Below are 23,260 nucleotides of genomic sequence, written 5' to 3'. Positions count from 1 at the left end.
CGGCTAAATTTTCTTCCTAGAACTAACGCAATTCAATTAATAAATTAGCACAAAATATTGGATTTCGTTCTATTATTGATGTATATTCATGTATATCACCAGGTATTTCAGGTGTGTACAATGAAATGTATATTGTCATTGGTGTTTCCTTTTATCTAATACGCATCTTCAAAGAAACCCTTTTTGTGAAGGGCTTTATTATATGAAGCTGTAATTGTATCAGATAAATTTACCATTGCTGGTCGCTTGGTGCTGACCAGGTAGATGCTATTGCAGTACGTTTAGAAGAGAGGTGCCTGGTTGTTTGAGTGGTTGGCTGCCTATAGAACTCGTAGACCTCTATGGCTAATAAGATGCGGTAAAATTGCATGAGAAAAGCCATTTGTCTGACTGCATGATTCTGTTCCAGCTGCTGGCACAGCGATTGGCCTTTTTGAGCCTTAGTAATAGTCCAATGTAGCATGAGACCGGTTCACAAAACTATGACTATTAATAGGCCTGCCTCAGAATGTATCCCGCTAACATTAAAGCTTGATGAGTTGCAGCTACAATTTCCATGTCCTCCTCATCTGTGGTGGACATGAGGTTGTAGTGGGCAGGTTGAGGCCAGTGAGGTGCTCAAAGTGGTGAATTATTCTTTGATGGTTTATGGTTCAAATCTGTTTTGTTTTTTCAAAACCAAACATTATGCTGCGTAGAGAGACTGCGCCCGAGGTCTCAGTTGGGAGTGTTGAGTAATGCTGTGTCTCAAACCATATGAACATGAAATCAATTATCCCCTCGCCCAGATACCCCCTTCTCTTGCTCACTCTTATTAGTGAGTCTAAGTGTCCCGTATGAGGTCAGTATTCTTCACCGCCCCTACACCATTGACTGCTCCATGTGTGTCATGGGTCACTTCAGTCAGCCGCTACAGCCGAAGATATTTGGGGCATGTCGGTTTGCAGAATTTCACGAAAGCAATGTTGTGTATGGGTCCCAAAACTCTTGATATATCTCCGCTTGTCAGCATGATCTTCTCCATGTCCAGAATATGCCATAATCTGGGAAGCCAGGCTGTATGGTTGGGCACTTTGGCCATGCCCTAGTGTGTAGTGTACTGCGGCGTTGTGTCACGCCAATGTGTTAGCCACATTTGGATTTTAGGGGGACGTGAAATGAATCTGATAGTCTCAAAAGAATCTAGGCTGGAAGCGTGGAAGTTGCAAGTCAAAGTAGGTGTCTACGTCAGACAGAACCATAGCAGTGGCATCCTTGGGGCTCTGCAGGCTCCACAACAGACTTCTCTACGGGAAGGATTTACTTTCGGTAAGCAGACTGGAGGTACCAGCAGCTGACTATTCTAGTGGTCTTTTCTACACTGACCATATTGCATGCTATGTGTTGCGCTCTGTAGTGTATTTGTCCGCCCATAGAAAAGAGGGTTTTGTGGAATGCTGTCATTTTAAGAGCTGCACTGCGACTCATTCAGGAGAGCCAATAGAATGGTGAATGTTTCAGCGAGCCTGTTGTATGATTTGCGTTAATGAGCCATGGAGAAAATGATCCTTTGTGTTTAATTAAAAGTATTGGGATTTGGAATAGAAAGTTGGAACTACTACAGTTTTTCCAGTAGTGTCCATAGTCTGGCAGATATAGATTTGGTTGCTGTGTGGCAGGGTTTCTGTATAAGAGAATAGTTTTGCAAAATCATGCAAGGGGCCAGGGAGGAATAGACCAGTAGACAACAGGCAAGAAGTTGAGCTTGAGTGGTGTGCTTGCAGTTGTCAAAAACAGAGAAATAAAGAAAGGGGTAGGGTAGGACTTCCCTGACCCCCCCCCCCCCCCCTTTAGGCCTGATGGTGGGGTCCCACAGGGACAAGGTAGAGATGCATTAGGAGTACAAATTTGCATGGCTTTACCAGGGGCTGATGCACAGTGCTCGCTGTACCTGGGTATAGAAGGGTCTTCCTTTGGGAACTCACTGATGCACACTACCCTCACTCCAGTAAGAGAGAGAGAGACTCCTTCTCTTAGCCAACTGTATGTTCTCACATTTCCATAGCGTCTAGTGTGAAGGACAGTGCGGTACTAAGTGACATTTGAAGACCGTAATCAGAAAGGAGAGCAGCCAAGACCCAGGTGATGTTGGTGAGCATGATAGAGATTCTGACAAACCAGGTGAAAAAGAAATGCAAAGACATTGTGAAAGAGCAAAAGTAACGGACTAATGAACAGAAATTCTAGGACATAGCAAGGATCGTAGCAGATATTTGAAAGAAACCCTGGGACTCATTTGGAGATCTAATGAGAAAGGTATTGTAGCGATCCACAACATTTGAAACTGAGTGGAGACACAGAGAAAGCATATCTAAAAATACAGATAGAGGCTGTGACCAAATTCTTGACGGAGGGATACTGAAAGGTTAATAGAGAGACACCTAAAGATAAGGAAGAGACACTGGGAAGGGAATGAGAAGCAGCAAGGCCACACCTAATGACACTCCTCAGGCTGTCAGCAACATTTTTCATTTTCCTGCCCCACCCCCTACTTTGGGCAGGTACTTGTAGCGCAATGGACCATGCGTATTTGAGGAGAGAGAATCTGCGGAGCCATGTCAGAAGAGAGACTTGCAACGCCCAATATCATGTATGGTGAAAACATAGCACAGGCATACACTGCGCTACTGACAGCTGTATGCACTCTCCAAAGCCAGAAAGTGGCTTACGCCTTCCGTCATGGTTTAAAAAGGTGGTGACTTTCATTCGTTTTCTCCCAGAATCGTCCACTGACAAGGCACTGTGCTGAATACTTTGATCTGTTGCCCCCATAAGCCAACCAGCCCACCGCCCAATAACTTTCAACTTTTTTTCGTCAGTTTCTCAATTTTTCGAATCAAACTTGCCTGGCACGGGTTTTAACATTTTTAAATCTTACTTCCCAATCTTAAAGACAGTGTTCTTAATTTAGGTGGTTTATATTGTGGTAGGAGGTTTTGGAAATCAACACTTTTATTTTGATTTAAAAAAAAAATAAGGATTTGCACCTGTAGTTTAAATTACAAATCTTTCGACCTTTAGGTTTATTTCCGTTTTATACATCTGAGTATAATAAGGTAAGGCTTGGTATTAATCTGGAATTGCTGGCACAAAACAATGTCACATATACATAAGGCCTGACAAAGAATGATGTTGATAAATATATTAGTGAGGTTTAGTCCTGTTCAGTGGCCTCGAAAGGTAATGTTACATTTCCTACTAAATCGTCTTTGAAAAATACCTTTCAACAAATAATCCAGCTCACCCAATCACAGGAGACCCTCATTAGCATATGCTGAATTACTTTTTTCCACAATATACACCGCTTTATCTACTTCCAGATGAAAAAAAAGACATTGGCAATTTTACTATTCCAGTTTAGCACCCTGTACACGTATGTAATGGTGATTCAATGTCTCGTACTAGAGCTCGCTCTCCAAGCAGATTGAACAGTGCTATTATGGACAAAGATTCCAAGGTGGTGTGTGGGGAGCATGCTAAAGTCCTTGGCAAATATTTATTGTAAGATTTTTCTGACTGTTCACAGACTAGATCTTTAGTGGACCTGGGTTGAAAGCAGTTTGATATAAATGAAAAAGACGTAAGTTTGAAAGCATCTGCTAGTATAAAATGTAGTAATTTTAAAGGAAAATGTCTAATTATGTAAGCAAGAGCTGCCGGTTAACAGTGACATGAAATCATGTCTCGTATATTAAATAATTTTTCTCCTTATCTAGCTTTATTCTGTGGGTGGGATTTTTAAAATACAAATTTTAAATCACAAAACTCAGTTGCGTACCGTGTTAGAACTTGCCCATGTAGTGATTAACAAGGCACTGAGTATGTTGCAAAGGTTGATATGCATTCCTTGGTTAATCGGGTATTGAAAGACCTCAAAACTCAAGCTGTTGGGTGGTCAAATCAGTACATAAAGGTGGTAATTGCTTAGTTCTGATAAACTGATAATTCGTCCCCTAATCCTTTTAATCCTATTTATTTTACTTCCAAAACGCTAGTCACGCACTAGAATATAGTTGTTAGCTAAATAGGACAGTGCCCTGGTTACATTTGCTCAGCATGTGTAAATCACTCGTAAGGCAGTCAGCAGTTGAAGCAAGGAGAGTCCTTGTTACAAATTCTTTCGAGTTCACTGTTGATCTCCCCAGCCATTGTATGATAATGGGTCTACTGGCTCTCATCTCTTTTAGATGGTATTTTGCCATTAAAAACGAGTGCTTTCTAATGTGGTGAGCAGAAGGTTAAAAGCATATTGAGCTGTTAATAACTGTCGCCCTGCAGGAAAAAATATTGACACCTGGTAACCTGTCTCAATTTTTAAATAATGGCGGACTGTCATATAATTTATAAAGTATACCATGTTGAAATACAGGCGTCACCTTTTGAGTTGGTGAGGATAATCAGCATCTCACTCCTGCCCCATCACCAGAGGGTTTAACAGTAACTGATCTTCCTGGCTGTAAAGCTCTGGTCAGGAAAAGCGATTGATCTAAATAGTGTCTTATAAAATGGGTAAGATGTTGTCTTATAAAATGGGTAAGATGTTGAATTTAGGTTTTCTTTGGGACCTATTTATTAATGTAGTCTTGAATTTGTGGGATAATGCATTGCCTCGGCACAGCATGTGTTTTCAGTAGTGTCCAAATCCTGTTTAGTAAATAGCTTGAAGCATTAGCATGATACAAGTTTGATTCAGGAAGTAGTGAGTGTAGATCGCTAACTCTCTTTTCTTAGAATGTTCTTGGTTAATACACAAACATGATGATAATTAGCAAGATTAGTGTTTAGTCGTGATTGTTTTCAATTATCTTGGAGTTGTTATTGCTTCATTCACCTCTGCAATGAAATGACCTAAAGGGTGACTTGGTATAAATTGATTTCTCTAAATGTGACTGGAAAGGTTGTGAAGGTTACAGTTGACATCCGATATTTGGATTTACGGAGTAATACTGATTGTTCTAGATTAGATTTGATTTAGTTGACTACAAAACTGTATTATGTGAACTGGGAAATAAACACTAGTTCTGTTTTTGAAATGAGATTTGGTGAACTTCAGTTTGATTGTGGAGACCGCTGATTATAACAGCCCTAGAAGGTGTTTTGAAGAGTTCCTTCGAGCATATCCTTTTGGGTAAGTAGTTTGTGTCTTTATTGGAATTGACCGAACATTCCAGAAGTCGTCTTGAAAGTCTGTGACTGTCGCAAATTTCCTGATATAAAATTGTAATGGGGTCTACAATATTACTCTTTGGAAAGCAATGAAAATGTGCATTTGAACTTTTTTTGCTTCTTGGTAGTTAAGTGTTTTCACAGTGTAGAAGCCCTCTTGGGGATGTTGCCACCTAAATTTAGATCCTGCAAGCACACTTACTCCAGACTTCTTTATGAATATCTAACCACAAATTATTAATGGTTGCCGGTATATGGGTGTGGCTTATGTTGTGGAAGATCTTAATAGGTGTGTGTTCTCTAAAGAACATCCTGGAGCTAGGACTTACTTCTTGCTAATGGATGAAAATGTAACTTTTGATGGCGTGAAAGATTATTATCTTGGAAATAGGTGGGTAAAGTCCGTTCCACAGGTTTTTTAAATGGCTATGAAAAAGGCATACCTGTCACATTGGTTATGACTCTCAGATTTTCAGACTGTCAAGTGTCTGTTGAAATGGGAGTTGGAGGACCGGATTAGCAGCTGTGATGGTCAATGCAGAGATTTGAAAATAATGCATTGTGGTATCGGCAACCAGTGGAGATATGTTTTGTGCCCTAGCACTGTGGCCTTGTTTCCCAAATCCACAAACCAGCTTAACGGAAATATTTGGAATCCATTGTAGCTTTCCCAGCAGATAGGCATTTTAGTCAAGGTAAAGGTTTCCAAAATCTGGTTTAATGGAAATAAAGCCATTGATTTGTTAAAGACGGATATTCTGATAAAGTTTAGATAAAGAAAACTGAAGATTTTTGAGCCAGTGATACTGAAAACAGTGGGCAGAGGACCATTGAGATGATTTTAGCAGACAGCGTTGGTTACTTGTCAAAAATAAAGCCTACAATTTAAGTGGAGAGACAGGGTCTTAGTGTTGACCTAGTTCAGATCGCCTTCAGATGAAATCCCAGAGACCCTTCTTGAGCCACAATTGGCCATGTGGTTGAGGTTCTCCCAGCAGATAAATCCTTTGGAGAAATCCTCGTTAGCAAGTGCTTGTAATGCTTTTTAGATAAAACACAAATTTTCACGTAAAATATTGAATTTGGTAGCGAACAGCTAAATTGATGTAATTATAGGGTTGTTTGATCTTGCCGTCTGATACTATTTGAGTCTTGGTTTTCAATTCTGTACTGATAGGAGGGCTTTCCCAGCGAGTGTTTCAGATTTCCATTTAGAACAAGTTGCAGTATTCTAGAACAGGAGCTTGCATGGGTGTGTGAGACTTATGAATTGATTGTAAGGTAGTTGCTATAATTTTTTTTGTGCCAAAATATAGACCAAAATATTGTCCATGTTTTTTTAACAAATTTTATTTGGTCGTTTTGCAGTATATTAGGCGAAAGCCCCACAGTGACACGTATGATCATTTGGACCATATGTACGTCAATAACCATTCCATGAAGATCCACAAATCCTGCCAAATATGCAGGTAAACCAAAAATAAGAACAAAATGCAGACGTGGTCAAATTCCGAGGTATAGCACATGATTCAACAGATTACCCCATATTCAGCCCAGCAAAATATTAATACAATCAAATGATACAATTTGGGGTGATGCATGGCAGGGATCGGAGAATTCCACTCATGGGTCCTCCTCAGACAGGGGGGGCAAGTCGATTCCACGGTATGTCGCCCACCATGTCTATATCTTGCAATGCTTCCTGGGGCAGCCCCTAGCCTCAAAGACTGTGATCTCCGCTCCCATACACTTATCTAATTCGGTCTTCCATTTGCCTATGGTCGGAGGAGATGATGCTTTCCAACCCTGCGCTATGTCTCTCTTGGCGATAGTGAGGGCAAGGAACAGTGGGTGTTGCTGTTTGTAACGGTTCCCCCTGATGTCATCCGTGGACTGCAATAAAAACAGCCGGGGGACCAGTGCGAGTACCCACCCCAGCACCCCATTAAGACATGACCGAACCCTGTTCCAAAAGGGCTGCAGGTCCGCGCAAGTCCATACCGTATGGAAAAAGGAACCATCCTCACTAACGCACCGCAGACACTGGGGACTGAATGACCCCCATCCTCCACAGTCGTACCCTACTGTATTAAACTCAATGCAATTATTTGAACTGGATGAGCCTGTAGTGTGTGGAAACAGCTGCGCCCCTAGGGCTGGCTATCGCTTCGGCCCAATCGTCATCTATCAATTCAGGAATGTCTGCCTGCCAAGCGAATCGGTTCTTGTCCAGAGTGGTGGGGTTATGTGTCGTCAGCGTTTGATATATTTGCCTGATTTTGTGAAGTCCAAGGCCCCCCATGAGCAGGCGACCCTCCATGGGCTGGAACTCGGGTAGAGTCTCTATAGTACGAATCTGGGGGGAGAGTGCATGTCGGAGCTGTAAAAATGTGTAAAATTGTGACTTGTGGAGGCCGAAATCGGTCTGTAATTGTTGAAATGATTTTAGCGTAGCGCCCCTCATAACCTCTCCAAGGGTCGAAATCCCCACCAGGTCCCATCCCGGAAACCTCAGTGCGGTAGCAGTTCCGAGGTATGTAACATGCCACAGGGGGGTTTGTTGAGTGAGCCTCCCTTTCCATCCCATTTGTCTGGTCTTAGCCCGCCACAACTGTATGGCTTGTCTGCCGGCAAATGGTCCAGCCGTGTGTAGCTATGTAATAAATGGAGTAGGGGGACCTGTTCCATAGTGGCGTGCTCAATAGCATACACCGGGTCAGTGGGAGAATTGTACCATAATTCATTGATTTACTAGGATGTGAGATGCAACATAATGAATGAATGAAATTGTATTTATATAGCGCATGGCTACCCTGAGGCCTCCCAGCGCTGTAGACAGACAGGCAGGTCAGCAAAGTCGATTGGAGCGATGTCTTGAAGAGGTGAGTTTTTTTTTTTTTTTTTTGTAAAAACCTTTATTGACATTTCAACCAATTACAAGTATGGGCCTACAACCCCCGGGGCCGGCCGCTAAGCAGTCAGAGTAACAGAAAGCACATTTTATCACAGGCGGCACCTCGGGGAGCAGAGTCTCCATGTTAGTATACTCTCGGCCACCGAACAGCCCAAGTAAGAGACCAGGATACAAAAGGTTTTCATTTTATAATAAGGGATGGAAGGATAAGGTGCCGAACAATTTCCCAGCAGCGAAAAATGGCAGGCAGAGTAATAAACGTCAACAATAAACAGCAATCCATCAAGTCAATGGCGCTGAAACAGGAAGTTCAGGATGTGGAGGAATATCACGGCCATTTGCGCCTGCAGTCCCCTGCCCTAAGACCCAGAAAACACCACGGAAATTGAGGCACACATGAAAAAGCAGTGATTAACAGCGAAGGAGTCCTACCATGCTGATCCCAGAGAAGAAAGACAAAGAAGAATGAGAGAAGAAAAAGGAGGCCATGGAAAAAAGGGTTAAAGACTAAAGAATCCCCTCCCCCAACCCCCCACCCTGCACCTCTGCAGATGAGTACGGCCCCCCCCCCCCCCAGCAGTGTGCCTGTCGCCCCAGAACCAGACCCGAAATATAGAAGAAACAGAGAAAAAGAAGTAAGAAAAGAAACCCCACCAGACGGGGGGTAAAGAGAGTATTAATAAACTGGAGGAGGGCCTTCAAAACATGCCCCCGGCTTCTCCCTCCCGCACAATATGATTTCCCCCAAAGCAAACAGTAAACAACGCAAAATCGACCATGTCAAAGAAAAATGGGGAACATTATGCACCTATTACACTAACAGTTATGCCGTGAGAGCATGCAACCCCTGAGCCCGCCCGCCTATTAGATGCCCACCTCTGAAGGATCAGCCTTATCCTTTGCCACTCTTTGCGAATCTACCCATGCATACCCATCGACCCAGTGCCATGTCCAATGTTACAAGGAAGAGGAGCGTCCAAAAAAGACCAGGAAGGGACACACATGTAGGGTGGATGTCTCTGAATCCCGACACAGTCAGCATTATGGAGGGTCGTCTTTCCCAGTGCTGCCCCAGGATCTGCACTGCACACAAGGTCCAGGAAGGCGGAATCAGCCAGAGCAGGCGACTGTTGCTTGAGTATTGCCTGGGTCGCCGGATGCTGCGCGTGGGACAAAGCCGCCACCCCCCACTCAAATCCAAAACCTCCGGAACAGACCCGACCCACAGCCAGCCGATCACACGTTGGTACACTGTCTGGAGTTTCCAGCTTTTCCCTATTCACGGGGGCGGCCACGACACTGTCCTCCTGTGTGAAGGGTAGGAAGTCCCTGTGTACCTGGGGACAGGCAGGCCGCAACTGTTCCGACGCTGCTGCCACACCATCAAACTTTCTCTCCAATACCCAGGCGCCGTGAACCAAGGTGGAATGAAGGGCACCGAGAGCTTCGAGAAGGTCACTGTACCCCAGCACAGCTCCCAGCGCTCGCTCCGCTCCGCTCCTCATAGTCGCACACTCCCAATCTTGCTGAGACCCAGTGTACAGGATGGTAGACTTCGTCCTATCAAGATGTCCGCCGGGTAGGTCCACCCCAGATTGGGACCGGGACTCGGGCACAAGCACCTCAAGTTCCATGTCACTGGAAACAGGGCTCCGGGGGCAGGCAAAAATATATATCCGGTGTGTGGTCACGGGCAACAGTCATCCCCACCTCGGACCCGCGCCCGCGAAAATCCAGGAGCAGCCCGCGAGAATCGGGGCGAGTTACGGGCGGCGTCCGGGCAGCCCACCGGCGAAGGCCGAGGCAATTACCGGAGAATCGTGGAATTGCCACCTCGGGCATGCAATCGTTCTGCTACGCTTAGTGGTAGGAACGACCACGGCGAAATGCAGGCCAATATTCGCACCGCTCCGGTGGTCCGACTCCACCCAGTCACCAAAGGCCGCTGTTGTTGAACTGCCGCACGGCCATGTTGTCCACCCGAGGTCCCGGTTCCAGGGTTGCACAGGCCGCAAACTTCAAATGGACATTTCTCCGGCGGTACCGCCGCCAGAAACTGCAGGATCACACGATCGGTTGCCGCTCTCAGTCACCAACACGGGCATATAGCGCCGGCTAAGGATCTCATGCAGGATATCTGTGCGGGATGCGGAGGTTCACGGAGCCGGGAGCCTACGCTGCCGTCCCGGTCGCCATCTTGGCTCCTCCAAGAGGTGAGTTTTTGAGAGTTTACGGAAGGCCAGCAGATTTTTTTTCCTTCCATAGAGTAACGGGATGCGTATTCCAGAGTTTAGGTGCATTAAACGAAAAAGAGCGTCCACCCCATCTTGATCTTCGTATTATCTTTGGAGTGTCCAGAAAAGAGGAACTGGAACGAAGATTTCTGGGGGGTTGATATGGAGTGACAAGGGAGTGAGTAATGGCCGGGCCAGTTTTCCACATGGCTCTATGAGCCAGGCACATGGCTTTGAACTGTATCCTGGCTGAAATTGGGAGCCAATGGAGGCTCCTAAGTGCTGGTTTGGCAGATTGCCATCAGGTCAATTGGAGAAGTTGACGGGCAGCGCAGTTCTGTATTATTTGCAGTTTATGGATGGTGATTTGGGGAGCTCCCAGGTATAGAGCATTCCCGTAATCAAGGTGGGAGAGTATGAGGGCCTGTACCATTATCCTTCTTGCCTGGAAGGGAAGAAGGGGAATGATTTTTCGTAGCATTCTCATCAGGCTGTAACAAGTGGCTGAGAGCTTAGTGGCCTGATAGTTAAAGTTGAGGGAACTGTCCAGCCACATGCCAAGGCTCTTAATCTGTGCCTTTGGAGCTGGGGCCGGGCCAAGACAGACTGGCCATGAAGGAGTAGGGATAGAGGGAATGGAAGAATGAGGGTTGCCCAGGAACATAATCTCGGTTTTGTCCCCGTTGAGCTTAAGGCACAAGAGTTCCATCCACTTGGCTACCGCCTCTAGGCAAGTACCTAAGGTGCTGGATGACCCCTCAGAATTATTTAATGCCACTACTAGCTGAGTGTCATCTGCATAGGTGATGATCTTAATGCCAAATATATATCTGCCGCCGCAATCCCTCCACAGTACGTGGACTGTGCACATGTGCGGAGCGCCACACGGACAGCTCCACCGCCCCAGAGAAAGTTGTTTTGTATTGCATTTACTTGTGCAAACTATGCGCGAGGGATAGGGTACGGAAAATTTTGGAGGCGATATAAAATCCAAGTCAGGGACACCATCTTAAAAATGGCCGAACGCCCATAGAGGGATAAGGGAGAGCGGACCATATCGTCGTTTCGTTCTTGAGTCTGACCAATAATGGGGTGATATTATGTGCCCATGAAATCTTGGGGCACGGGGAGATATAAATCCCCAAATATTTGAACCCATCCGTGGCCCGGGACAGCTGCGCAGCCCACGATTCACGGCCTTGATGCCCACATACTGGAAAGCGTATGGATTTAGCAGGATTGGCGTGGAGGCCGGTGGTGCCACCAAATACCCTAAGAATTTCTAATATGCGGGGCCCAGAGTACCACGGGTCCGTCATAAAAAAGAGAACGTCATCAGCGTATAAAGCTATACGATCTGAGCGGGACCAATCGAACCCCCTGAGCACCGGGTCACTTTCGACCCAGGCCGCCAGGGACTTGACTGCCAGAGCGAACAACAAAGGAGATAGTGGGCAGCCCTGGCAGGTACCCCTCTGGATTGGTAAATGGCGAGAACAGTGTCCCGCAATCCGAACCAATGCCGTCAAGTTCGTATACAACAGGCGTATATATGCCAGAAAACTGGGTCCGAAGTTGAATATTGTCTTAATTTGGCTATTAAGCTGAGGTCTTAGTTAACCCCTTCAGCGCTGGGCGAATTCCGCCGCGGTGCTGAAGGGTTCGAGCGCGGGCGGGCTCATGACGGAACGGTTCCGTCATGAGCACAGCTCAACCGTGGCTCATGACGGAACCGTTCCGTCATGAGCATGGAAGGGGTTAAAGATGACTTGTATTTATGACTAACAATAAGTGCTGGTTTACTTCAACAGAATAAAAAAAAAAATGGCACCAATAATTTGGGATGATAGCCACATATTGTGTACACAGTTGAAAACAGAATTCTCAGAATCTGTGGCATATATTTTTTTAAGCCAAATCAGCTGACAGTTTTTTGTTTTGTCTACATTTATATTTTGATCAAAATGGTACATGAGGAGTTTGCAGTCTGGATGAAACACCCCTTTTTAGGTCTCGGCCTGGCGAATGCAGCGCATGCACTGCTCTCACCATGCGAGGGCTTCTTGGAATCAATACGGATTCCGAAGCCGTGTCTCCACTCTGCCTGCAGTTTTCATTCGTGTGCGTCGTTTGGCGACACAAATTATGCAAAAGGCAGTGCAATGATTGCAGAAAATGCGGAACATGTGTATCATGTGACAGCACTATAGAAGGCACCAGATTTGTGTATGGTCACAAATATGTAAATCATGAAGACTTCACAAACTGCAACACCCACAACGTCATGTACTGCGTTGTTTGTTCATGTCCACTGGCCTACATTGGGAAAACTATCCAACCTATAAAAAATCGCATTTCCCAACACCGCTCCAGGATCAAATGCAGAACACTCAATGCCCCCATGGTCTCTCATTGTATTGAAAAAAACCATGGCCCAAACGACATTAAATGGACAGTTCTACGACACATTCAAGGCAAAAACATCGATGCTTCCTTATCAAAAAGTGAAGCAAAAACCATAATGTTCTTAGGAACCATAGAAAATGGTCTGAACGAAATGACAGAACTAACACACATCTTTTAAAAGAAGAGTTCCATTTGCCTCCTCCTCCCGAGGCACAGAGTTTGAGGTCTTTATTGTCTGTCACAGCACAAAAAAGTAGAACTTTAAGAAACTTTATTAACAAGGATAAGTTCCGCAAACGCCTGCTCAATAACACACACCAAAGAAATGAGATAGAGTGAAGGGGTCCCTGCCATAAGAAATGCCTATTTCTCGGCAACTCCAGTACAAAACAAACTTGCGAATGCCATACGATATCGCTATACCACAAAACCTTGACAATAACACAGTGAAAGAAACCTACAAAACGAAATGACAGTCGAGCCCCAAGAGACGAAGGAGACTCCAGCCGTAAACACACCTAACGTTGCCACAGCAACGCAACGGGAAAAACGCCGGACGTAACCACGCCGGAAATATAAATAAACCAATCAAAATACTCATTTGAAACGGAGCGTTTTCCAAGAGCTGAGGGAGTAGACGAAGGAAACACCGGATAAGGAATATATCGGCGTCTAAAACCCTACGAACAATAAGGTATGAAAATCACCTGTGATTACGCTTGTTATCACCGGGTCACTAAGAGAGGATTTGTTCGGGCACTCCACATTAAAAAAAGCCGTCACGGATAACGAGCACTCTAGTAATGTGATGATTCCTCGATCCGAAATGCATTAAACATGCCCTGAATTTTTCTCAGAATATCAACGTACGCACTGTATGAGGCACCTTAAGGTCATTTCCCTAGACACTAAGAGCACGGGAATACGAGAAATAACTTAACAAGAGTATCTACCACATGACACTGAGATGATACTAAGGGATGTTTCACAACTAAAGCCATACGTTACGATAACGAGCACTCAAAAAAACGTACAAAGCCCTTTACCTGCATGCTTTGCATACTGTCAGTTCACGAGAAATAAAAACCGGCACAAGCCCATTAAATGAAACTCGCATGGAAGCATGATTTGAACAAGTAGATAATCAGAAGTTTCTATCTGCCTGTCAATATAGCGTTGTTCTTCATTTGCATTTACAGAGACCCCAGCCCGCACAAGTAGGATTGGATCACAATCACACGCCAGTCCCCTTGCACCATGGATTAACCAAATCGGTATGTGAAGATTAACTGTATATAGCTGGGTTGTAACATACTTACAAATGACAAGAATACCAGGGAACCCCGCACCTTATAAATCCATTCTCTTTTGTACCATAGGTAAAGAAGGCGACAGTAACCCACAATCGCTAGTACGTAAGTCTCTTCAATCCCAAAAAAGTAAAAAAAAAAAAAAAGAGTATCCAATTTTTTAATATTAAAAGCAGACATATCATTACCCCCACAGGATAAAGATGTCCATTTGGAAACACATATGAGCCCTGACGAAGACCTTATGAACAAAATACAGGTCCATCTCAACACAGGTCGAAACGCGTCGGCTAACAGAGAAAGAGACACGTTTGGGATAAAAATTAGACAATAACGTCCCCAGAAGAGCTTAAAGAACATACCTAATCAATGCTCTCTACAACTACTACGAAACACTCCTCTCTGACCCAGCACAGGACCATAACAAGTAGTTAACGTTGAGGCAACAATAAGTTTGAGTCCCCACATTCTACAAAATAGGATATCTGATTACTGTAGTGTAACAAATCTATTTGTTTGTTCAAAGTATGCTGTTTATGTTTGTTGATTTGTCATCAAAGTTGCTGTAAAAAATGTAATGTTCTTAATGTTTTATGTAAAGGACATGTACTTGTCGCAATGAAGAAGTGTTCCTTCTGTTTCAAAGAATCAATCATTGTTATAATTTAATCATAACTCGCAGTCAATAAATAGTCTTGCTGAGAAAAGTAAAAATCGTGATTTATGGTGTCGGAGGCATTTGCATTATATAAAAAAAATGATTGCACCGGAGGCATTTCAATCGCTCTTGGTTGCCACCCTGTCCCCTTTTGGTCCCGCCCAGTGGGATTGGATCTCTCACTTGTGGCGTTACACACTGTCTTCCATTAGCTGGGACGCACTATGTTTTTCGCACAACGCCGACAACTTGTTTAAAATGCGCCTAGGCGTGCTCCTGTTAGTTATTTTTAATGCAGATTGCTATAGCGCGAACTCTACCTGAAGGTATTGGAGCGCTTTACATGAGCTCCGGTTACGTTTCACAAGGGCACATTCAGGCACGGGGAGATTGTGATCGGCAGGCAGGGCTGCTTGGGAGGAACGCTTGAGGTAGGCTGGCACGGTGTTTTAAAAGAAAAAAAAAATCTATTTTTTTATGTATGACGCTGCCCCTAATTCCTTAGGAGACTTCATCTCCAGATCTTCTTCGTGAGCGTGGAATCCCCTCTAATTCTCAGACGTGAACAGCATGGGACTTGCCTCAATTTGGGACCTTCATGCCACAGCTTTAGGTCATCCGCGCGCAATTTAGCCTCCGCAAGTTGATGCGTTCAAACTTATTTTTATTCATTGCTTCTCTTTGCGACCTCGTTGTTCACGTCTCACGTTCCTGACTTAGATTTGAAAACTAAGTTGTGTCCCGTATATCGTGTAGAATCTGCATTCAGGACCTGGACACTGTAACTGTGAACAAAAGAAACAAGCATTCAAAATGCAATAGGTCTCTCCTTTCATTAAGTTAAAGCCATTTGCTTTGCTATACAATACCATTAGCAAAGCAAATGGCTTTAACCTAATCAAAGGCGCGATCTATTGCATTTTCAATGCTTGTTAAGTTTTGCCTCCGTCACTCATAAAATCTATTGTTAACAAAGCTTATAAACCGGGATTAGTGCCCGCCCATTAATTACCTTTGGTTGGCTTTCCCATCACTTTTGTTTCCTTCCCTCAGATTTGTCAGTGCCTCCTGTTCCTTCCTGCTCACCCTCCCCCCAAACTCTCCCAGTCTTGGTCCCTGCTCTGGAGCATGCACCTAGTACAGCTTCCTGTCTTCGACCGGTGTCCTTCCACTTGGCTCCTGCAGGTTTTTTTGGTTTAGTCTTTTTTTAAAGATGTTGCACAACAGCGCAGGCTTCTGTGCAGCATGGCTTGCAGTTAAGAAAAAAAAGTGCCATGGTGTGGTTAACGCTGGCCCCGCCCCATTCCATTGTTTTTATTTCTTTCAAGCTATGCTGCACAGCACCCTGCACTGCTAATAGGTCTTGCATAAGCAAAACCTATTGGCTTTGCCAGTACTTGCTTTTCTTCATTTCTTGGGGCCAGTTGTTTGCTATGTACCGTGACAGCCGCCTTTTTAAAATTAGAAATGGCAACGTGGACAAGGGAGAAGCAAGAGATGAAGGGGTGAAAATAAATAAAAAGAGCACTCCTGAACTATGTGTAACCCCAGCTAAGTTCATCTGTACCAGGCAATTAGTTCTTCCTTAAGTCACCGAAATAGCCTATTACTTCAATCAGCAGAGACCAGAAGCCAACATACTCCTCACAATTTGATATTTACAGCTGTAGCATAGAATACATGCCTAAAATGCCGTTGTACTAAATGTTCCATGCATGCCATTGTATAAAGTGTACTCATATGAGGGTTTTCTTATACAGTTTCCAAACGTCGAAGACCCTGATACTACAGGACAAGTGATCCATTCTCCCCCTACTTGATTTTTTGTAATACATTTGGAAGCCGGATGGATCACTGCTTCTTATTCCCTCCCCTTTGATATCATTGTATAAAGTTCGCCAGAAACTTGGGATCCACCCTTTCTCACTACACAAGTACATTTTAAGGACATAACTCTATTTTTTTTTTTGTATCATTTTCGCACCAGATGAGGACTCTTTTTCTCACCTCTTTGCTTTAAGCCATTCTGCATAGCAGCTTGTGCTACTATTCAACATGGCTTAAAGTTAAGGAAAAAGTGCTATGATGTTGTCAATACTGCCTGTGTTATCGCTTTTTCTCATCAGCTCGTGCTGCTGTGCAACGTGCCTAAAAAATTGACAAAGCCCGTAGATGCCTCAAAAAGCGAAACCTATCAGCTTTGCCCGTACGTGTTAGCCAAGATTTTTGAATTTATTAAAAATATATACATCATATACTTCAAGCAAGCCCTCTTCATTCATTTTTCTGTTTCACATTTTCTTTTCTGCCTGCCACAGCATGGGACATTGACTTAACCCACTTTAGCCATTGAGTAATTTTACTGTGAGTATTAGCAATCTACTATTTCACAAAAGCATGTCCACATAGTTATTTTGTGAGGCAAAAAAATATTTTTGTTTCTAGTCCGTTTTTTTTTTTTTTTTATATCGGCGAAGGCCTGACAGGTGTTCAAATATCACGACAAAACAAGCACTAACAAATAAATAAAAGGCTTGCTGCCAATGCCAGACTTCCTGACTTTTCGATAATTACATCTATAATATAGTCACTGATATAAACTTTCAGCCAGCCAACTTCACCCATTGTGTTTTTGTTGTTGTTCACATTTTTGTTGTGCCCACGACACCATTCAGCATGGATCGGAGGGACAGCCCACTTCTATAATTGGCTATCTTCACTGCGAGTGACCCAATTCTGCCTTCACAAGGAGCACATTTACACAGAGTAGTTTATAGAAAAAATGTGTCGGGGCTACTAGGGCAATGTTTTTTTTGTTTTTAAACAAAAAAGATGTCTGCTTTTAGTCAATTAATTAATTTTGATCTACTGAGGCCTTGCAGCTTCCCCAACAATACAGTTTTTCCAAAACAATGACTGAACAATCATGATGAACCGAAAGGCTGACGTTTAAAGCAAGATCTATGCATTTCCATTGCTTTTTTTTTTTTTTTTTTTTTTTTTGTTTTTTGCTTGCGCAGGCATTCGTTTCTTCTTCTCTTCATTCATTCAAATGAACATGTGATATGTGCAAGACCATCCTGGAACGACACAGAGCACTTGAACCCGAGTCATGACCCAAATCACTTCTTTAGAATACTTCACATGGTCTGCAAAGATCAGAATAATGAGCCCCATTCAGCAGTGCATTGAATCGCACACATGCCCACATCTTGAAAATAGTCATTCACCTACTGGTGTACTTCCCCAGTTAAAACCCTTCTTATGTTGAAAACTGCCTTCACCAATGGCCGACTGATGCTGTCCTCTGGTTTGTGTTTCCATGTGCTAATTTTTTTACTTTTATATGCTTGGTTTATGTATTTCAAAATCTTTTAATTCAAACTTTAATCAGACCAGTCTGCCTCACTTTTCTTAACTGACTTTACTCGTGGTCTAAAGAAGGCAACAGCACGTGAAGGAGGATTGCCAGGGGAAGGAATGGGCAGCACGCAGGGGAAGCTTGACTACTAAGGGCAGGTTGCAGTCAGGCCTGCATGAGCCCAATAGGTGGCAGGTTGCACTAGGGGAAAGTTGTTTTTTGCCCTGTAGCAGGCGATTGATGGGCAAGTAAGAGGGGCATGCTGCAGATGAGTCCTGCGAGTGCCTGGTGGGCAATAGGTTCTTGGCCAGTGGATGAAGTACCAAAGGCAAGTTGGTGCCTTTGAGCCTGCAGATGTATGTAACCAGGGGCAAAGTGCAGAGCTTGGTCTAGAGGCCAAAACTTGACTGTTAAGTGTCCGAACCTCTACCAAAGGACCCCAGGAACACAGTGGATGTTGGCAGCTATCATGAGGTAGACCGGAGGTAATACCTTCTCGTGCTCGGAAGAGAACACGCTTCCACCTTAAGTTTATTTGGCTCTTGACCTAACGGTAACTAACGCTTTGATACGTTGGGACACATGCTACCCTGTCCCAACCAATCCTCTACTTTACAAGGTCGGTTGGGTTTCCTGGGTGGCTTGCTAGGCAGAGTATGATCTGTGTATCAGATGCTTACATCTGGGAGATTATCGTATTGTTCAATTTTTAACTATGTTAGTTCCTGCTATTGTGTTTTTTTGGGCTTGTTAGGTCTCGCCTGACTGGTGAGACTTATTGAGAGGGCTCCAAAAAGTGCTACCAGGCCAGCCTAGAGCTACAGTGCATGTGGGTGCGCGCGCCGCGCTTTACCGCGATTACTTTCACTTTCGCTTTGTGTCATCGCGATCACTTTCGCACGGCCGCTTTCCATAGCCAATAGGTCTCACTTTTGGGACCTTATAAGTATTTAGTTATGCAACTGTTGCATGGCTAAACACTTATAAGATCCCAAAAGCGAGACCTATTGGCTATGCCAATGCTTTTTCTGTGTTTGGGGCTCTGTTTATTGTAGAGGGCGTTTTCGATTGTGCCAGTTTTGCAAGACAGATGTTTCAGGGATGCACGTGCAAGCGTAATATGATTTCAAGGATCCAACAAGCATTGAAAATGCAATAGGTCTCGCCTTTTATTAAGTTAAAGCCATTTGCTTTGCTATACAATACTATTACCAAAGCAAATGGCTTTAACTTGATCAAAGGCGAGACCTATTGCATTTTCAATGCTTATTTTTTCATCTGGTCAGAATTAGGGTCTATACCTATTTTTCTGTAGACTGCTTGGTCCCTGGGTGTATACTTTAGGAAAGGGCATCTTTGACCAGGAGTGGAGTACGGGACAACAAAGAACATTTTGTATGTCAACATTTCTAAGCTTCAGATGCAATAGTGGAATCAATATTAACTTGAAATAAATCTATTGTCCCTATTTTATTTTCTCTGCAGGTCTCTTTGCCCCTGTGAGTTATGCAAATAAAACATTATTTAGATTTTAAGTATTTCAGGTTTATAGAAAGGCCTTGATTCAATCAATTAGTGTGGTATGATTTTATGTAAGTAAAAAGTAATTGGCTTGAGAAATAACTTCATTAAGTTATGTTATTGCTATAACTGTACATCTGAAAGTAAATGTTACACGTTAATGATAAACAAATCAGCATTTATAATATCCATCTCATGCACACTTCCCCTCAGTTTCAGCATGTGCAGTAGTAGTGGAAGCTTCCCTTACATATACCAAACTGTTCTAGCAAAGACCGCATAAATGGGAAGTCTCTCCTGGTACCTAAGTCACCGTTGTGTGCCCAGTTGGATTGTGGAGTTGAGGTGGGAAGTGCAGGAGAGGTGGTCTTGAGTAGAGCAACATAGGTTGACCTGTACGCTATATACACGAGAAGCAGTCTCTATGAAGCAAAGTCACACTCATGGAACAGTAAGACTTGAAAGTTGTAGAAGAGATGTATGGAGTTGGACATCAGGTGATGAGTGCCCATGATGCTGTTATGGGCCCAGTGACTGTCAGAGGGAGAATAAGCCACTGAAGCGGCTACAGGAAAGGGTATAGGCTGCATGAACCTGCCTATATGAATAGTCTATCAGGACTGATCGCAATACAAGGGTAATTTGGGTCCTTGAGAGCTTCAGGCCGATTTGATAGGTCACTGGGAAGCACAAGAAGAATGTGTCTCCCAGTAAAGAGCTGCCATTTATGTGCGCACATGACTGAGGAGGATCTGGAATTCTGGTGGCACCACTTCCTCTAGCATGCCTGCCAACCACAGTACAATGCAGGCATGAGTTCATATAGCATGATAGGTGTGTGTTGCTGAAAATATTTAGCAAAGCGATATATGTGTGTCATATTGTGTATTCTTTTTCTTGAAAGGTACTGCTTCAGTTGTTTTTGCTTAGTAATGCGAAATTGTCAGTAAAACGGAAGGTAAAACAAGCATTTACAATGCATTGGTCTCGGCAATATTATAGGTAGAGCTATTGGTATTGCTCATTATTTTTTTAATCATTTTTGTATCCCTAAATAAATGGCATTGTCGTTTCTATTGGCATTAGCTTTTTTTGCATATGTGATACCTATTGCATTAGCAGAGAGAGGTTGAGGTAGTGAGATAGAGAGAGAGTGAGGTATTGAAATAGAGAGTGAGGTAGTGAGAGAGAGTGAGGTAGATAGAGTGAGGTAGTGAGATAGAGAGTGAGGTAGATAGAGAGTGAGGTAGTGAGATAGAGTGAGGTAGTGAGATAGAGTGAGGTAGTGAGGGAGAGGGATGTTGTGAGGTAGTGAGATAGAGGTAGTGAAAGAGACAGTGAAAGTGAGTTAGTGAGATAGAAAGAGTGAGGTAGAGAGATAGAGTGAGTGATGTAGTGAGTTCCGGACACACTGCTTTAAATAACATTATGCTTTGTCTATGCTTTTTAGTCAAGCCCGTATTTTTAGAGGACTTGACTCGCACAGCCCTAGAACCTACCACATCCTTCCTGAAATCTTTAGTAAAATGATGGGGCTGGGTAGCTGAGAAGCTTAGGTAACAACAAAGTTGAGGGAGAAACATGCTTAGTTACAGCGAGTCGAAACGCTGTCGTTAGGTATCGAGTACTGGGGGAAAATACAAGTTATTTCCATCTCCCTTGCTGGCGCTGTCAAACATCTGGGCTGACAAGTTGCAACCCCCACTAAATGACACGTTACCGAGTATCTCCATACAGGCGGGTAGACAGAGCGGTAAACAGCTCACATGGCTTCCCAGTGATGTGGCAGCAGAGCTTCAACCCAAAGGGTGCCTGGAAGCCCCGAGGCCGGTTTCAAGGAACAGATAAGCAGTTAATGAGTGAAGAGAACGTCCCTGCGGCGAGCAGAAAGAAAGCCAGAAAAGTCACTTCCATGCACTCCAAGTTAACTCAAACCTTGCAAACGAATAGCTCACACACGTTCAACAAGGATTGAAGCACAAAAACACGAGAGAAGTTGGGTCTGCCGCACAGCGCACGCCCCTCCTCCACGCAGCCCTTCTCGTTTGGGTACTAGAGAGGCTGTACGCCGTGTTCGTGGCCACGGGCAGCGAAGTGTTAGAGGAAGCGCCGTGACTAAATGCAGACCATGGCGGTGGGGGAAGGGAGCATCCGTGAGGAGATCCATGCTCCGTTGGTGGGTAGCTCTGTACGATACTACCTTCTTCTGCTTCTGTACTGGCCCTCTTCTTTTTATCGTGTACATAAAGATCATTTGTATTCATTTTTGTATATACTATGCACAATTTTGTCACTCATGTCACTTTTTCACTGATTCACAAACTTGTTCTATGGTGTACTACTTTGGTAACCGTGCTTTGTTATAAATGATGTGGGTGCCTATATGAATGATGCAATTTATATATAAAGAGCAGCATTTCACCCACTAAATTTGACTTTGACTTTATCGTGATTTGTATGTTGACATGGTATATGTGATTTGTACTTCATATTTTCTGTGGTCACTGTTACAAAGAGAATACTCTCTTCCATAATTGATGTATTCAATTGTGTCTTGATCCATTCGTAGAACAAAGTAATTGTTGGTCTTTGCCCGACAGAACCATTGTTTCTTATAGTGCGTATGCCCAGGTTCTGAGGGACACAGGGTTACCCCATTGTTCAGATAATATAATCTGTGCTGGGAATGGCGGATGGAAGCTTCAAAACGTTTTGGGATTCGAGGGAGTGTTCCTGCTGTTCGAAAAAGGGCGTGGCTAAAAAGTGGAAAGAACAGCACGGAACACGCCCCCGAATCTGAAAAAGACGGAGCTTATTTGGAGGGACGGTCTCTCCTCCAATGGCTGGCCTCCGTTTAGGAAGCCAGCCAATGGAGGAGAGCCAAAAAGAGAGGCGGGCTAAATAGCCACTCTTAGAAACATCAGATCTCCAGGATCCACACCGTGGAAATGAAAGAGGGACAAGGGTGCCCACTGAAGGCTTCTGGGTAACGCAACGTCCGATTCATGGGCACAATTGGGCCCATGCAGCTGTGCACAGTGTAATGAATCCAGTCTGTCTGTACAGCGAGAGATGTCCCCGGTGTCCACTGTGTGTGATAACTGCGGTGTTTATCTGCGCAATGTAATGCATCTAGTGTGTCTGTAATGTGGTGTGATGTCCCCAGTGTGCACTTTGTGCGATATCTGCAGTTTTACGCACACAATGTAATGTATGCAGTGTGGTTGTACCGTGTATGACGTCTCCAGCGTGCACTATGTGTTTGTGTGAGTGTGCACTGTGTGTGTCTGAAGCGTGGGTGTGCACTGTGTGTCGTGTACTGTCTGCAGCGTGTGTGCGCACTGTGTGTATTTGTAATGTCTGCAGTTTTCTGCAATGTGCATTAAGTGTGTACCGGGATGCAGATCTGTAGCCTATTGTTGCATTGTGTGTAATGTGTGTGCACAGTGGGCCGACATGCGGTCCCTTCCTGAATGCACACAGCTTAAGGTACTGGGGGGGGAGGGAGGGAGGGGGGGGGCTCTTTACCTGGGATGGAGAGTGTGTAAGGGTCAGACCCAGAGAAACCCGTGATTCACACCTTCGTTCACGAGTCCCAGCAGTGCGAGGGTACCTGGGGGGAGGGGGGCTCAGACTCAGGGAAGCCCGTGA

The 23,260-nt window shown here is 44.2% G+C and overlaps 1 protein-coding gene and 1 long non-coding RNA gene across 2 annotated transcripts in view; both read left to right on the top strand.

The window, feature by feature from the left end:
* ZHX2 (zinc fingers and homeoboxes 2) overlaps positions 1 to 23,260 on the top strand; it is a 261,516-nt gene that overhangs the window by 4,739 nt on the left and 233,517 nt on the right. The gene's annotated exons all lie outside the window — the stretch shown is intronic.
* On the top strand, positions 13,956 to 14,597 carry LOC146830839 (uncharacterized). Its single transcript, XR_014961197.1, has 3 exons — positions 13,956 to 14,033; positions 14,139 to 14,174; positions 14,266 to 14,597. It is a non-coding gene; the product is annotated as an uncharacterized LOC146830839 (long non-coding RNA).

This window comes from Triturus cristatus, chromosome 5_1 (assembly GCF_964204655.1).
Source record: "Triturus cristatus chromosome 5_1, aTriCri1.1, whole genome shotgun sequence".
Taxonomy (NCBI): Eukaryota; Metazoa; Chordata; class Amphibia; order Caudata; family Salamandridae; genus Triturus; species Triturus cristatus.
This window is presented reverse-complemented; position numbering and strand designations above follow the sequence as displayed.